This window comes from Ctenopharyngodon idella, chromosome 15, assembly GCF_019924925.1.
Source record: "Ctenopharyngodon idella isolate HZGC_01 chromosome 15, HZGC01, whole genome shotgun sequence".
Lineage (NCBI taxonomy): Eukaryota > Metazoa > Chordata > Actinopteri > Cypriniformes > Xenocyprididae > Ctenopharyngodon > Ctenopharyngodon idella.
In genome coordinates, this window is record NC_067234.1 from 32,446,637 (window position 1) to 32,462,559 (window position 15,923).

General features: G+C 36.8%; 1 long non-coding RNA gene and 1 pseudogene across 1 annotated transcript; one reads left to right on the plus strand and one right to left on the minus strand.

Moving 5' to 3' along the window:
* The first annotated feature begins 6,049 nt into the window (after positions 1 to 6,049).
* LOC127495933 (uncharacterized) lies at positions 6,050 to 6,593 on the plus strand. The gene is made up of 2 exons (XR_007925208.1): positions 6,050 to 6,284; positions 6,542 to 6,593. It is a non-coding gene; the product is annotated as an uncharacterized LOC127495933 (long non-coding RNA).
* Positions 6,594 to 10,533: 3,940 nt separating this feature from the next.
* On the minus strand, positions 10,534 to 11,227 carry LOC127495608 (uncharacterized; annotated as a pseudogene).
* Positions 11,228 to 15,923: the final 4,696 nt, after the last annotated feature.

The following is a 15,923-nucleotide window of genomic DNA, read 5'->3' on the forward strand; positions in this document are numbered from 1 at the left end:
CTTGAAGTTCTAGGGACGGACCTTTGCGAAACAGCAACTTCAATGTGTCGCCGACCCAATTTGTTTGAGCTGCTAGAGTTCGGAAGGTAAGAGCATACTCAGCAGCGGTGGTTTTGCCCTGGCACAGCGACAGCAGTTGATCTCCAGCGCTCTTACCTCCCGCGGGATGTTCGAAAACCTCTTTGAACTTTCGAAGAAATGCGGAGAATGTGGGAAACGCAGAGCCGTCCTCTCCCCACACCGCCGTGGCCCAATCCAGCGCTTTACCAGACAGCAGCGAGCAAACGAAGGATATCCGACTGGAATCGGAGGGATACAGAGCCGGCTGTTGGTTAACAAAGAGTGAGCATTGAAGCAGAAATCCCTTACATTTAGCTGGATTGCCATCAAACTTCTCTGGGAAGGCGAGTCGTGAATTCGCTGCAGGAGCGGGAGTGACGGCCTGGTTGTCGGGAGCCGCGGGCGGTGAGGCGGCGACCTCGGGAGGCCTGAATCGAAGGCCCTGTAGAGTCGTTACCAGCTCCTCGGTAAGGGAAGTCAGTCGATTCAACTGATGTTGATGAACTGCGAGCTGGTTGGCCTGGGCGGATAGCTCAGTAGAGAGCTGCATGATAGCTGCTGGATCGCTAGTTGGCGAAGTCTTCTGTAATGATGGGTCAACAGAGTGGGGATCCATTTGCAGCTTTTATTAAGAATAGTAAATACACAGGTAAGGGCAGAGGCAGAGATGTAAACGGGGACAGGCAATGGTCGAGGCAGGCGGCAGACAAACGGTATCAGGAAGCAGGCAGAGATCAGGGCAGGCGGCAAACAAACACAGTCCAGTAAACAGGCAAGGATCAAGGCAGGCGGCAGAGAATCACAAGAGATAAACAGTCCAATCGGTAACGGTATAACAATCCACAGAAAACGCTTAGAAATGATCACCGGGGCAAATCAAGACTTCGCAATGTGTGTGTGTGTGCGTGCTGCTTAAATAGTGTGAGTGTGATGTGGTGCAGGTGTGTGTGCAATCAGTCCCAGGAATGAGGGCCTATGGGAAATGTAGTCTGAATGATGATCTCAATATTCCGGTGAAGGCTCCCTCCGGTGGTGCGGGGAAGGAAGTGCGGGAGCCTCACTTGTGACAAGTTTGTAGTTTCATCAGCAGAAGCTTCAAGTCTCACACGGAGTTCATATGCCACTCTGTGTACATTCACATTTCCATAACAATTATACTCTAACAGAGTCCACTAACTACGTCATTACTTAGGTAAAAATGATTCCGATTGGCTAAGAAAAAATAGACAAGATTAGTAATCTTCCAAACATGGACAGAAGCATATCTCCATTCGTCAGGATGCTGACGAGGGGACCCTGGATTTAGGTACTGGATGTCCTGTTGGGTCATGACATGACGTCTTCAGGTCTCCGGCCAAATGCCATCTGTCCATTGATACCAATACAGGACCTACACAGAGAACACTAGTGCACATACACAGATACACATGATTCACAGCTTTTTCAAGGTTGAAGTTGATCTGAGCTCTGTTCTGAGCTGGAAACTTTCCCAAAACATACTGATAACATGTTCTTTTCTCTCAGTGAGAGGTACAGACAATATTCAAAATTTATTTTCTAGTGTCTGAAAAAGAAAATAAATTTTTTAACATACATTGAAGAAGTCATTCTAATAATTTAACAGAAAGACAAATATTGATTAATAACTTAAAAGATATATATTGAAGCGGCAGTGGTTTCCAGAATCCACCCCCCTTCAGAGTCCTGGCTGAGCCAGGAGTTAGAAGGTTCTCCATGTGTCAGTGTGGGTTTCCACCACAAGACATGAGGCAGAGGTAAATTGGCAATACTAAGTTGTCTGTGTGAGCCCTGTGTTGGACTGGCCATCCGTTCAGGGTGTTTCCCCTGCCTGTGGCCTGAGCTGGTGGGACAGGCTCCAGTAACAGTGCAATCCTAGAGAGGATAAGTGGTGTGGAAGAGTAGAAGCAATGGTTTTTGCATTAAAAAAAAAAAAAAAATGGACGTTTTAAACCTTCAGAAAGCATTCAGAAATAATGTTTTCATAACATTTTCAAAATAACAGAATGGAATGTTCCTTTAACGTTCACATAAAACAAGAAAAAACATGCTTCATACATTTTTAAACATGAACATGAACATTTAAAAAAAAAAAACCTTCAGAAATAACATTTTCATAACTCAATGGAAATGTTAGCAAAACATTCTAAGAACATATTTTTGTTATCTGGGTGTCCAGTAGTGTCAGTTTGGGTCTCATCCAGTGTCAGCAGTCAAATCAATAATATTTCTTAAAAGTCTATTCTCTTTTAAGCCCCAGCTGAGCAAGACAAAGGACTTGGATTAAATATACAAGTAATACATCTGTACTGCTTCAACTTTTCATTCAGAAAGATGCTCAATTCTATAGAAGCTTGTTTCCGCCACAAAATAAAAAATGAAAAAGGTAATTGTGACTTTTTATCTCATAATTCTGACTTTTTTTTTTCTCAGAATTGTGTGATATAAAGTCAGAATTGCGAGTTATAAACTCGCAATTGCATGTTATAATGTCCAATTGCGAGGGGAAATTTTTCTCAGAATTGTGCATTTCTCACGATTAACTCACAATTATGAGAAAAAAAGTCAGAATTGTGAGATAGAAACTCGCAATTGTGAGAAAAAATGACTTGTGAGATAAAAAGTCGCAATTACTTTTTTTATTTTTTATTTAGTGGCAGAAACAAGCATCCATACATTTCAGATCATTTGAAACTGAAGCAACAGAATTTGCTTCGATGTCTGTGCAACAGCATTTTTTAATATACCTGAAAGAATATGTGTTAGTTCAAGTGTGTGTAAAGGTCATTTTGCATTGATATGAATGTGTCTTATATTTGAGGAAAGCTAGATCAAACTTGCCTATCTGACTGCCTCTATCTGCTTAACATGTTATTGCTCTCTGTCATTTCTTTTGAAAGAGAGTGTTTGGGAAAGACTACAAATATCCTTGTGCATCAAGCAACAAAACAGCATGCAGAAGGTTTCATTTAAGGTGGATTATGACTGTAATTTCTCTGTGTGATTTAATCTTTATGAACAAACTGCTTTTTAAGATTTTATCATAGAACATATAGAAAAGAATCAGCCACAGAAAATGACACAATGATGCATTGCCCATCATGAGACTGAAATGTGAGATATTATTCACTGTAAACCTTCCATATGCTGGAGCTCTGAAGTAAAAGCATGTTACAGAAATGATTTTTTAGAACAATGATGACAAAAAGTTCATTCTTGGTTGAACTATTCCTTGGTCCTGAAGACCTGTAGGACTGATAATCTATAAAATGTTTATGTGCTAAATGTCTATACACCTTTAACTTAGTGTGATGATCATGACTGAATTCTTGGCTTAACATAAGGTTGGTAACATCAAGGATAGTGAAAATCTATCAAATTACTGTAGTATTGTTCTGTTTTTTTTATCTGTTATTTAACTCTGAATATGTTTATATATTAATAATACAGACATTTATATCTATAACCATTTCAAATTATTGCATTTAAAATACTTCAATTTGACTTTTCAGCACAGACAATGCATCTTTGGTTTTTGCTGTTGTCATTCAGAAGTGTACAACACAAATGATATGTGAAAAAGTTAGTAATCCACAATTAATAGAAACTGAAATGAGTTTAAAATGATCTAAAAATGTCTTAAAACTCAAGAGTTTTAAGAGTCACTTAATAAATTTGTTTCTTCGGGAAAGAAGAAGGTGTGAAGGGTTGTGTGTTTGCATTTGTCCATGAATTATTCTGAAATGAAACCACTGTACAATTATTGAGCGAATATTTATTTTACATCATGCAGTCATGCAGTATGTGTATATATATAACTGAGCGGGTGACCCACGTGACGACCTGACGTGACGCCAGCGTCTTGAAATTAACTGGTTTTTAACCATGTAAGGAGCCAAGCTGATGTGTAAAGACTAGAAATGGACATTACAGGCACTAAATACAGATATTTTATACCTAAATACTAAATACTGAATCCTGGACATTACAGGCAATAAACAACACTAACATATTTTTTCCTGAATCCATGTGCTTGTCAGTGTTTTACTTTCAAAGACTGTCCATACAGACATTCCATCTTCTTAATTTGACCTATATTATCATTCTATCTTGTTTTTATTGTTAATTTTATTGCCTGCTGTACAATGTTCACAGTCCATGCAAGACACTCCAAATTAATAAATTGTTAATTATTGTAATTGCCTACTATAGTATACCATCAGACCAGTCTCTTTATTCTTTTTCCCAGGAAATCAACAGAATATCCAGGTGATATCATGTGAAGCCTCAGGAGAGCCTTTATAATGTTTTTGAATGAATGTTTAACATTACAATTCCTTTAGTGGACAGTTGCTCTTACCCTCATATAGTCTTTGGGATCTGTTTCTTTCATCTCAGTTGAATGAGATTTTGAGACAAAATTATCTGTAATTATCTGTAAAATTATCTATTATCTACAAATAAAAACTGGGATTGATTTGGTTGTTTTAAAGGTATGTACCCCTTAAAAGTCAATTTTGAGGCATGCCTTTTAGAAAATATATTATCTATATAAATTGTAAATACATTCTGTAGAAGTGTGTTGCTGTGTTTTTATTTTATTATCAGACATGACCTCAAAAAATACATACTTTACAGAAACAATCCCCAATCAAAGGGTTGCTATGTTTACATACAATTTTAGGTGTGCAGTTTTACAGTTTTTCTCAGTCGCTTTGGCTACATCATAAAAGCAATTTCTCATTCTGTTGAAAAAAATTTCGTAGAAATATGCTTTACCAAAAGTAGCGAAATCTGCAACCTGCATATCTGTTTTTTTATAGGCTACGCCTAAATAAAAAAATTAAATAAGCTATTGATATATTGCATAAAATATGCTGACCATTTATATCAGACATATAACCTACGACATCTAGCCTACACATATATATATATATATATATATATATATATATATGCATTAAAAATGATTAATACCTATCTTATATTATAAGTTTCAGGAACAGACATCTCTGACCATTGCTGACCAGTATAATTCTGACCATTTATATCAGACATATAACCTACGACATCTAGCCTACATATATATATATATATATATATATATATATATATATATATAAATGATAAATACCTATCTTATAGACAGATGAGGATCGGTTTGATTTATTGTCTTACACTGTAAAGCATTAGTCACTTTAAACAACAGATCACACAAATGACAAAAAAACAAACTGAAAAAAAAAAAGCTGGCAAACTTAGATTTAGGGATTAAAGAATTAAATATTTTAAGGGAAATATTACCTCGCACACACATTCGCCTTCGGCTTCTGTAAACAGTAAAGTTTGATTTGATTGGCCAAAACCTATTAAAAATTTTTTTTTTCATTCTAATTTGTTACATAGCAGTGAATTGATTATATTATTTAACTTCTAGAAATAGAATAGCTGCAAGATGCTTATTATCAAATTATTGAGACCCTAACCCCATTTATAATTACATAAAACAATTATAAATTAATTATAAAATACTGCCCCTGCACAACAAAAAAATGTTTTCTGATTTTGCATTTGTTTTGTTGTTGTTGTTTTTTTGTTTGTTTTGTTTTTAACTATAGGCCTATTTGATGTGACCATACTTTTTTTTAGAACCACACCAATTCGACTACATAAAAGTAGACATTTCAAGCTTTCTATAGATATATTTCTCATGTCTGTGAGGCAAGCAGCCTATAAGCTGAGTTTCTGTTCATTTAGCCTATAAGACGCGCTCCAGCTCACGCGCAAGTGATCGCGCCCGCGCCTCCATGTCATGATTATATTGTCTGCTATATTTGCTTCTTACTTATTAAATCCAGGCAATTTGTAAAAAAGCCCATGTTCAGTTTGTGTTCTTTTCTTATAAGGGCTGTACAGCTCTTATGTTGGTCATTGATTTGAATTGAGAGGGCGTGGCTTGTTTGGTGGTCGCGCGAGAGCGGATCAGTTTCAATGCGTGATCAGCAGAGTGAAAGCATAGGTCCTGCAGTCTTCTCTGAAAAGCAGCAAAGTTATGCAAATGAAGATCTTTTCTGTAGCGACTTCACTTTGTGAACTGCAGGGAGAATATTTGTGATCTCGATTGGCAGTGGATGATGCTTAATTGTCTCAGACTTCTCGTTGAAGTTTCCTTCATGACGATTCTGGAATGTGCGTCATTGAAGACCGTGAGTTTCATTTTGAGTGTTCATTATATTATTATTATGCCATTTATTCACTGTTTAACTTGATATACCACTGCTAGATTATAATTTATGTAAATGAGTGTGTTTCCTTGATTATGTGAAGTATAGTATTTTTATGATGGCGAGAATGATCGCCAATTATACAACTACAATGACGCAGCAATTTCTGTTGTGCTGTTAATGTCATCGCACATTTACGCAGTTTTCTGTTACTGATTAAGTTTATTTGCTTATTATAGAACCACATTTAGAGTCATATACAGCAACGGGATAAATCAATAAAGCACATCATAGACTTTGCAATCTTCATCGCCGACGATACATCGTGCATCAGGGCACCTGAGACTGCAGCTTAACGACTAGCTTCACATCGCTATCCTGACATCTGAGCGCCTTAAAGAACTGCAGAGACCAACACGGACTGTTGCACTCATTGTTTTTCACTACATATTTGTGAAACCAGCCTCCATCTGTATCCTTGAAATCCAAATCTGTTAAATAATTAAGTTTGTTTATTATTTTGCGTAGGCTTACGCTCTTTATATGTATAATTTATTTGCTATTTTGTGATCTGTTTTGATGGTGAATATGTACACAGTGTATTTGATTATTGATATTCAACATCTTAAAGAGTAAATTAGTACAATTTAGTACAACTGCCTCCTCTTTCTTTCTCTCGTGGCCATTGGACATCAGATGTGGTAAACGACTCTCTGAGACGGTTGGCACCGTAGTAGTAATTGGTGCAATACAGTTCCTTTCAAACACAATTGGTTGATGAAACATTGATTAAAATTAAGATACAATTTTTACAAAACGAAATTCACTTTAAAGAAAGGCTTTCTACAAAACAAAACTTAATGAAGTGATCAAAATCATGTCTGACCCACTCCATGTCTCCCGATATGTTGCGCATCATATGATGTATCCTCTTATCTTACTCATGCTGTTCACTTTTCATTATCAAATATATGAAATTAAAAAATAACATTATAATAGGCCTATTTAAACATAAATATGAAACTAAATACGTTTTCTTTAATGGCTAAACAGTAGCCTATACAGTACAGAGAAATTTCATGTCGTGAGCAAGAGCGGGTCATGAGTCGAGTCGGATCAAGCATAATTTATTTTTAGACTTATTTGTTGGCCAGTTGTGTTCTGTGCAATAAATATTAAAAGTTCTAAACCATCTATTGTGTTTTATTTTTTCACTATAGTAATGATAATATTTACAATAATATATTGAATTTGATAGGTGTCTCTCACATTGTCCCACAGCAACATTAAAATAGTGTAGATTAGTGTATGTTACGTCCCCTTTTTATCTAGGGGTGGCAGGAGAGTAACATATAGTATTAAAAATAAAAAAGTATCCCCACAGAGAAACAGGACCAGAGAGAGAGAGAGAGAAAGAGAGAGAGAGGAACAAGGAAAAAACTACACTTCACAGCAGGCTGTTGGGCATCAGGGAAACACAGTCACATACACGTATTCACAAAATTACAAAACAATGAACGATATACGTCCTGGGACGTAACATGTACAATGTTTTATAATAATATTTTATTCTATTTAGTGTCAATTTCATTCATTTAACATATTTAATATTGGGGCATCCAAGTTATTTGACATATTTGAAAAAAAGAAAATTAAAAAGTAACGCAATAGTTACTTTCCCCTTGTAATTAGTTACTTTTATAATGAAGTAGGCCTAACTTAGTTACTAACTCAGTTACTATTTGTGAGAAGTAAAAGAAGTTACTTTATTTTTTTAAAGTAACTGGTGAAAAAGGTGTGTAAAGCATGGCTATACAATTCAGTTCCTGCAGGGACACGACCAGCAGAGTTCAGTTTAACAGCCCGCACTAAAGGCTCTCCTGAAGCACATACCTGATTGGTATTCTGTAGATTTCCTGGGATGTAGGATAAAGAGACTGGTCTGATGGACTGGTATATTGTACAGTAGGCAATAAAGTTAACAGTTAGCATGATTATACGGGTCAAATTAAGACTATGGAATGTCTGTACAGTTACATGCTCTTTGTAAAACACATACTTTCAAGCACAGGATTCAGTATTTAGTATTTATGTATAAAATATCTGTATTTAGTGCCTGTAATGTCCATTTCTAGTCTTTACACATCAGCTTGGCTCCTTACGTGGTTAAAAACCAGTTAATTTCAAGACGCTGGCGTCACGTCAGGTCGTCACGTGGGTCACCCGCTCAGTTAGACGCTCAAAGTACAAGACGTTCGGATAGACGTTCGGTGGATCGGTCAGTCGTTCGGGCGCTTGATTTTGGCACGGAGTACACGCCATAGAGCGCATCTTAAAGCGGCCGTTGTGGCGGGGCCACCTTCAGAACACGGAACAGACATGTGCGTTTGGCTCTTTTGACTCTGGCTGCCCATCAAGGCTTTGCCAAGCCAACATCAATGGTTGATTTCAAACTTTATTTTCTAGTTGTACATGGAATCCAAATAATGTAGAAATAACTGTCCAGCAGGGGTCGCTAATTGACAACAATGTGGGGGAAAACAGATTCACCAAGTAGTTCATTAAACTTATTTGTAACAACAAGATTTGACAGCAGTACTTGTTGATTATTCAATGTGTTTTTTTGCATCGTGCTACAAGTGTCATTCACAGACATTGACACGGCTTACACAACTGCATTAACATGTTTATATTACAGTATCATCTACCACACTATCTACTGTATTTACAAACAGACGCATAAAGAGAGTTCATGTATGAGCAGTTACCTTCTTGATGCACCATTTAGACAGGCTCAACAGGATGTGTTTGGCCTTGTGCTAGCAGCAGTTGTGTTCAGTGCTGCAATGTGTTTCAGGGCCTTGCGGTCTGTTTGACACTCAGTTTGGTACGTGTGAATGATCTGACAGTTTTTATCAGTCGCTACAGTACTGTGAGGCCACAGGATGAGACACACGATGGCCGTTCATTTACATGACAATGCCGTTTTGGGGACCTGAAAACACAAACTTTCCAAAGTGAAAACGATACCATTATCATCTCGGTGTGAATTGCAAAAAGGGGAACTTGTGAAAACCGTTGTATTATGTGTTCAGTCTATAGGCGTGTAGCCTAGTATTTCTTTACAAAGTGACATCGCCAACTACTGGCCTGGTGTGAATAATACAGCGTTTCACAGATCCATGTGAATGGGATCATTTTGACAAAATTGTCTTCTGTACATGTAAAATGCAAAAAGAAAAAAACTTTTTCATTTTTAGTACATCATTGTTGTGTAATCATACCTTTTCTTTATTAATTTTCTTCCTAAATTGTTGGTGATGTAGAAACCCTGTTTCATCTTGCGTCTGCAGCATGTGAGCAGCCCATATAATCAGGTTTCTGTATTCACATTGCAAGAGTAGCCTAGCAGAAGCAGCCATTTTTTGCTACGTGTTGCACACTGAACTATGGTGAAAATATACTGTAAACCTATTTAGAAACAATATTTTGCAATATAGGCTTTTGTAAAGCATCACAATGGAGTGAAATCAAGCATAGCGTCAGTTCTGGCTGGTCACGTCAGTCTACCTATAGAAATACGACACCTATCACAGCATGAATATGTAAGCTCCTTCAGCATTATCAGCACCTGTTTCTCAGGAGCTAATTACCCTCCTCCATCCCCATCTTCTCCTCTCGTCCAGTCAGGATTTGGCTTTCTGATTCCACCTGAATCAGACTAAATTCTCAAAATATGTTGTGCATTAAAATATTGACATTAATGATATCTGTGGTACATTTATGTTGGTTTCTTTTCTGTTTACCCTAAGGGGGTTATCACTGCTCTCCCTGTTCTTATTCATGATAGGCTGCATGGCTGGGCAGGGAGTTCTTGCTCAGAACAGAACCATTCTGCCAATACAAACTCTATGCAATTGTCAATCATCTTTGATGGTAGTGGTCCTGACAAAACTATTGTATAAATCGCTGGTTTATCAGATAAGTGACATCAAAGCACACATTGTTTGATCACAAGAATATTGTGTGAAGCAATCAAGAGCAAATCAACTAGACGTGCATGAGCAGAATTTATTATGTTTGCAGAGTGTACATTATACAGTATATATTATAGCAGTTCCACAAATGATACATGATTATTATGCTCAGAACAGGTGTACAAGAATAATACTTCAAAGTGTGTGTGTGTCATAGCCCATAGCATAGTTTAATGAAAGATATGAGGAGGAAATCATTTATTAACAAGCCACAGTTTGATAACTGACACAAGCATTTTCAAGAAAAGGAAAATTACTTAATTATTTTCAGGCAGACAGAAAGCATCCACAATATTATTTTCCACACATTTCCGACATGCCATCACATTACTGGTTCTCTTACAGCGATAAAGAGGCACAACCGCATTGATCTTTGGGAATTCTTCTTGCAGAACTTTTTTGCTGTCCTTGTGCCAGATCTCTTTAAAGACAAATGCATTCATTCCCTCTTTTCTTATATTTATCCAGTTTGAAATGCCAACGAAAATATTCTTTTGGCCCTGAATGCATGTTTTCACACAAGGTGAGTAGTAAGAATAGAAAACTATACAGTTATCCCTTAGCTTTGTTTACTAGAAGTTCATCCATGGGAGATTTAAGAGGAGGATAGAGCAGAATATACTCAGCATGTTCCTTTGTTTTTGGATCTGGCCTTATAGCAATGACATTTTCTGATGGTGTGCATTTCTCTCCTTCATTGAGTAAACATTTCTCTCCTTTATCGAGCTTATCTTTTACTTTTTGTGCATCCTCCTTGTTGAACTCAGTCTGGATATCAGATCCTTCTTTTGTACCCTGATCCGGTGCGACACAGATCGCTATTGCGTACTGAGCATCAGTTTGGTCTTCTGGGTCTTTGGCTGGACGCTGGAAGACATAAAATATCATAAGGTTATCACAATTCTCAAGAAATATTGTATTTGCCTTGTTCTTTGTGCATTTTGTCATTCAAACCAAACTGCATGCAAATTTACTTTACTACTGCATGTACTGCATGTACAAATGGACCTACTTGTCATAAAAATACTGGATCATTTGTAGCAAGGGCGTCAGTGTTCACACCTTGAACACAGAGATGAAGCAGGCAGAGGAAGATGAGACCCCTCAGTGGGTGAAAACATCACTCATTTCAGCACAAAACATGAGTTAAATTCATGCAGGGGATGATCTGAAGAACCAGAGTGTTTAAACGTAGAAAAGAAAGTTTATTACAGTTTTTTTTTTCAATTGCTAACATACTTTTGTCCAGTCTATAGTGACATATTCTAAACTCTAAACACAATTAGCACAACATCCGTCTGTTATGACCATACCATTAACACAATTCATGTCGTTTTCACACAAAATGCAGTCAATTAACATGTTTCTAAAATGCTTAAATTTTCTTTTCATATAAGTTTACCCCATACCAAAATCATGGATCTTTCTCATTTTATTTGCAAATACTGAACAAATACTGAAACAATTGATAAGCATTTTTAATTAGTAGATTACTGAAATATTGAGAAATAGCAGATTCAAATCTCATTTGGAGGCATAGTCAGGTGTTGAAGTTGAAGTAAAATAAGACTCTTTGAATCGGTTTTGTTCAGTGTGGATGAAGAACAACACAGAGGAGCAGAGAGAGAAAAAATAATGTCTGGGTGAGGGAGAGGAATAGTTGTTGGAGGAGAGGAGTAGTTGGATCAGGACAAGGGAGAAGAGGAGGAAGATTGTGTGTTAGATTGTGCATCTCTGTGGTTTTCCCTCTTACACATGTAGAACATATAAAAACTTATTTCTGCCATGCATAGAAAATAAAAAATTGTAATTGTGACATTTTTTTTTCTCAATTCCTAGTTTATATCTCATAATTCTGAGAAAATTAGTCAGATTTGTGAGATGTAAACTCACAATTGCAAGAAAAAAAAAATAGAATTGTGAGATAAAAAGTCACAATTACTTTTTATCCTTTTTATTCTGTGGTGGAAAAAAGCTTCCACAATAACCAAAGGCCATGTATGTTGGATTTGTTGTTGATCAATGGCTGCAATTTCATGTTTTCATTTCAGTTTACAACGATTCCACTACCACTGTTCCATATATGCAGAAAATATGGTCTGCGTAGGGAACTAACTACCAAGAGGACACCATCTCACCCTTTATGGGTGCACCATCAACACCACACACCCAACCCCAGAAAGAGATTTCAACCAAGGGGCAACTGAAGTTCTGCATAGGGACTCATTTGACCAGTAGCTGAAGTGAGGAATTCTGTTACTTTCTTCTTCTTTTTTTCAACTGTATGTTGAAACAACTGTGAGTCAACAAGTAATGACTCATGTACTTTTAGATAGTTGCTATGTTGCCAAGAATGCACACATTCAACAATCAACCGAAAATGTAGAATGACTTACTTGTAAGCATTCTACTTTTACTGCAGTAAAAGGAAACTGAATTATAAAAACAATTTATTTCACATTTTTTTGTGCACCAAAAAACAAAATAACGACTTTATTCAACAATATCTAGTGATGGACTATTTCAAAACACCGCTTCATGAAGCTTCGAAGCTTTACGAATCTTTTGTTTTGAATCAGTGGTTTGGAGCGTGTGATTCGAAACAAAAGATTCGTAAAGCTTCGAAGCTTCATGAAGCGGTGTTTTGAAATCGCCCATCACTAGATATTGATGAATAAACTTGTTATTTTGTTATTGTTTTGTCAAAAAGTATTCTCGTTGCTTCATAACATTAAGGTTGAACCACTGTAGTCACATAAACTGTTTTAAATATATCTTTAGTAACTTTCTAGGCATTTTAAAGTGTTAATTTTCTTGCTGGCAATGAAGGCCTCACTGAGCCATCAGATTTTATCAAAAATATCTTAATTTGTGTTCCCAAGATGAACGAAGGTCTTACGGGTGTGGAACGACATGAGGGTGAGTAATTAATGACTGTATTTTGGGTGAACTAACCCTTTAAGAGTTTAGAAAAAGTACTTTATGTATTACTAAATGCTTGTTAGCATAAAACACTTAAAGACAACCCAATTTGTTATAACAGAGTCTACCGAAGAAAGACAAAAAAAAAGCTATATATTTTCACACATTTGACCTTTTGACACTGAAGCTGAGTGTGACTAAATACTTGCATGTCTCATCCCATTGCTCTTAACAACTGATCAAATCTGCCAGATCATTCATGTGTTCAAAGATAAGCAGACTGTAAGGTGCTGCAATACATTGCAATACTGATCGTAACTGCTGCTTGCACAAGGCCAAACAGATCGTGTTGATAAATTTTACTGCTCAAACATTATTATTATTATTTCAGCCCTGGAATTTCAGATTTTTTTTCAACTTTTTTATTTTTTACAAGTAAATTACTATATGCAACAAGATATAGAAAAAACACATTGCAGCACTTCTGATTCATTCTTGTTACGACTGCTGTAGTACAGTCAGTAAAATGAAAAAATGTTATTCTTATTCTAGAATGAAATATTGATTTATGTGAAAAAGTCCTTCAGTCTAATGAATAAAAGTTGATCATTTATGTAATGCTCCCTGTTGTTTTTAGGTCAGTGTGTTATGATGACACTCTTTCTGAGTGAGATTTGTTGCTTGTGTTATGCTGGAAAGAGCTTATTTTGAGACTTACAGTTTTTCTCAATCGATTTGACATGTTTCTCCAAACTCGGATCACTGTTCTCAAAACAGTTAACACAGTGATCTGAACACTTTGTAGTTGTCCTAAACAGATTGTACATTTTCATTCATTTCACACAAATTGCAAATCATGTGAATCCTTTTCTCAAAACACTATACGCACAAAATTCTCAAATGTTTTCATAATAGATAATACATCCTCGATTGCTTAAACACATTTCTTGAAACTATGCCTCATATTCTCAAAACAGTAAACACAAATCCATAACGTCTCACCCAATTCCCCAAACATCCTATTTTCAGGTCAAAATGAAGCTCTATACCCAAAACCATTCACTCTTGCTGAAAAACCAAACTTTGCCCTCAGACATCACACACAAGCCCTCAAAAACACACACACTACAACACAGTCTTACACACTGGTGAGATAAATTCAAAACAATACTACAAAAACCAAAAACCAGTAATAAGTTGTGTTACTTGTGGTTCTTCCCCTCACTGAACTTTTCACATGATGAACACGTGTATATACATTTGCACATTTTTTATTCTTTAATGTACTGTACAGTACAATACACCAAAAAATAAAAAAAATCCTGCCCCAGCATCACATCTTTGGTCTGGGACAGGCCAGAGAATCTCATCAACATCACAGGCTGTACTGGCCCTATCCAGGCAGCGGGGGGAAAACCCTCTTGCATGCCTGATCCACAGTAGAGTACACTGAGGTACATGTACCTGTTTTCCCCCCTGAAGGTTCTTATGATCGAGGCGACGATGAAGCAACTTAAGTTTGATTGAACTCATTGCCCAGCCTCCCTCATAGTCATACCATGGACAAGGACATGGTCAACTAGTGGCACGAATTTCATCTGAGACTCCTTGTCTCCTTGCACCTCATCCTCTTCCTCCACTCCTTACTGCTCTTGCTCATCCTCTTCCTCCTCCTCCTCCTCTCTGGTGTCCTCGACCTTTTCAATCACGTCTCTCTGGATCCATTGTTCCAAAACTGAATGAACTCAGGCTCTTTTATCTATCTATTGAAGGTTCTGATTGGTGTGATACATTTTGACTCTTAGTGTTTCCTCGTGGGTAACTGTGTGCTAACTGAGCTCAAGCTATGCTGACTTGAGTGAACAATATTGAATGCTAGTGCTTTCTAAATGACAACATGGTGTAGTCAATGAGAAATGAAGGGATTTGTGTGTAGAGTTTTGCAGCAACAGTTCAACAAATCTGATTCATGTGTCAAAATAGTGTTTATAGTTTAGGGAATTGGGTGTGCTTTTTGATAAATGGCGTTATGGTTTTGAAATTTTAGTTCAAAAGCCTGGTTATAGTGCTTAAGCAATCGAGAAAAACTGTAAAAGTAGAAAAGAAAGTTTATTACAGTTTTTTTCAATTGCTACTTTTGTCCAATCTATAGTGACATATTCAAAACTCTAAACACAATTAGCACAACATCCGTCTGTTGTGACCATACTATTAACACAATTCATGTCGTTTTCACACAAAATGCAGTCAATTAAAGGGGACCTATTATGCCCCATTTTACAAGATGTAAAATAAGTCTCTGTTGTCCCCAGAGTGTGTGAGTTTTAGCTCAAAATACCCAACAGATAATTTTTTATAGCATGGTAAAATTTACGGTTGACCAAAAACGCGCCGTTTCAGTGTGGGCCCTTTAAATGCAAATGAGCTGCTGCGCTCGGCCTAAGAGGGCGGAGCTTCACAAGCTGATTCTCCGGTGTCAGGAGTCAGTCAGGACGCACTATAATGTCAGAAACTGCGAATATATGATGCATGGAGATAGAAGAGGTATAGTTTAGTTTAATTACGGTAACTTATATTGTCTTCTTGTTTTTATCCACTATATTAGTACAAGCCTGTTGTACCATCCGAATGATGGCCAAAACTTTACAGATGAGTTTTGTCA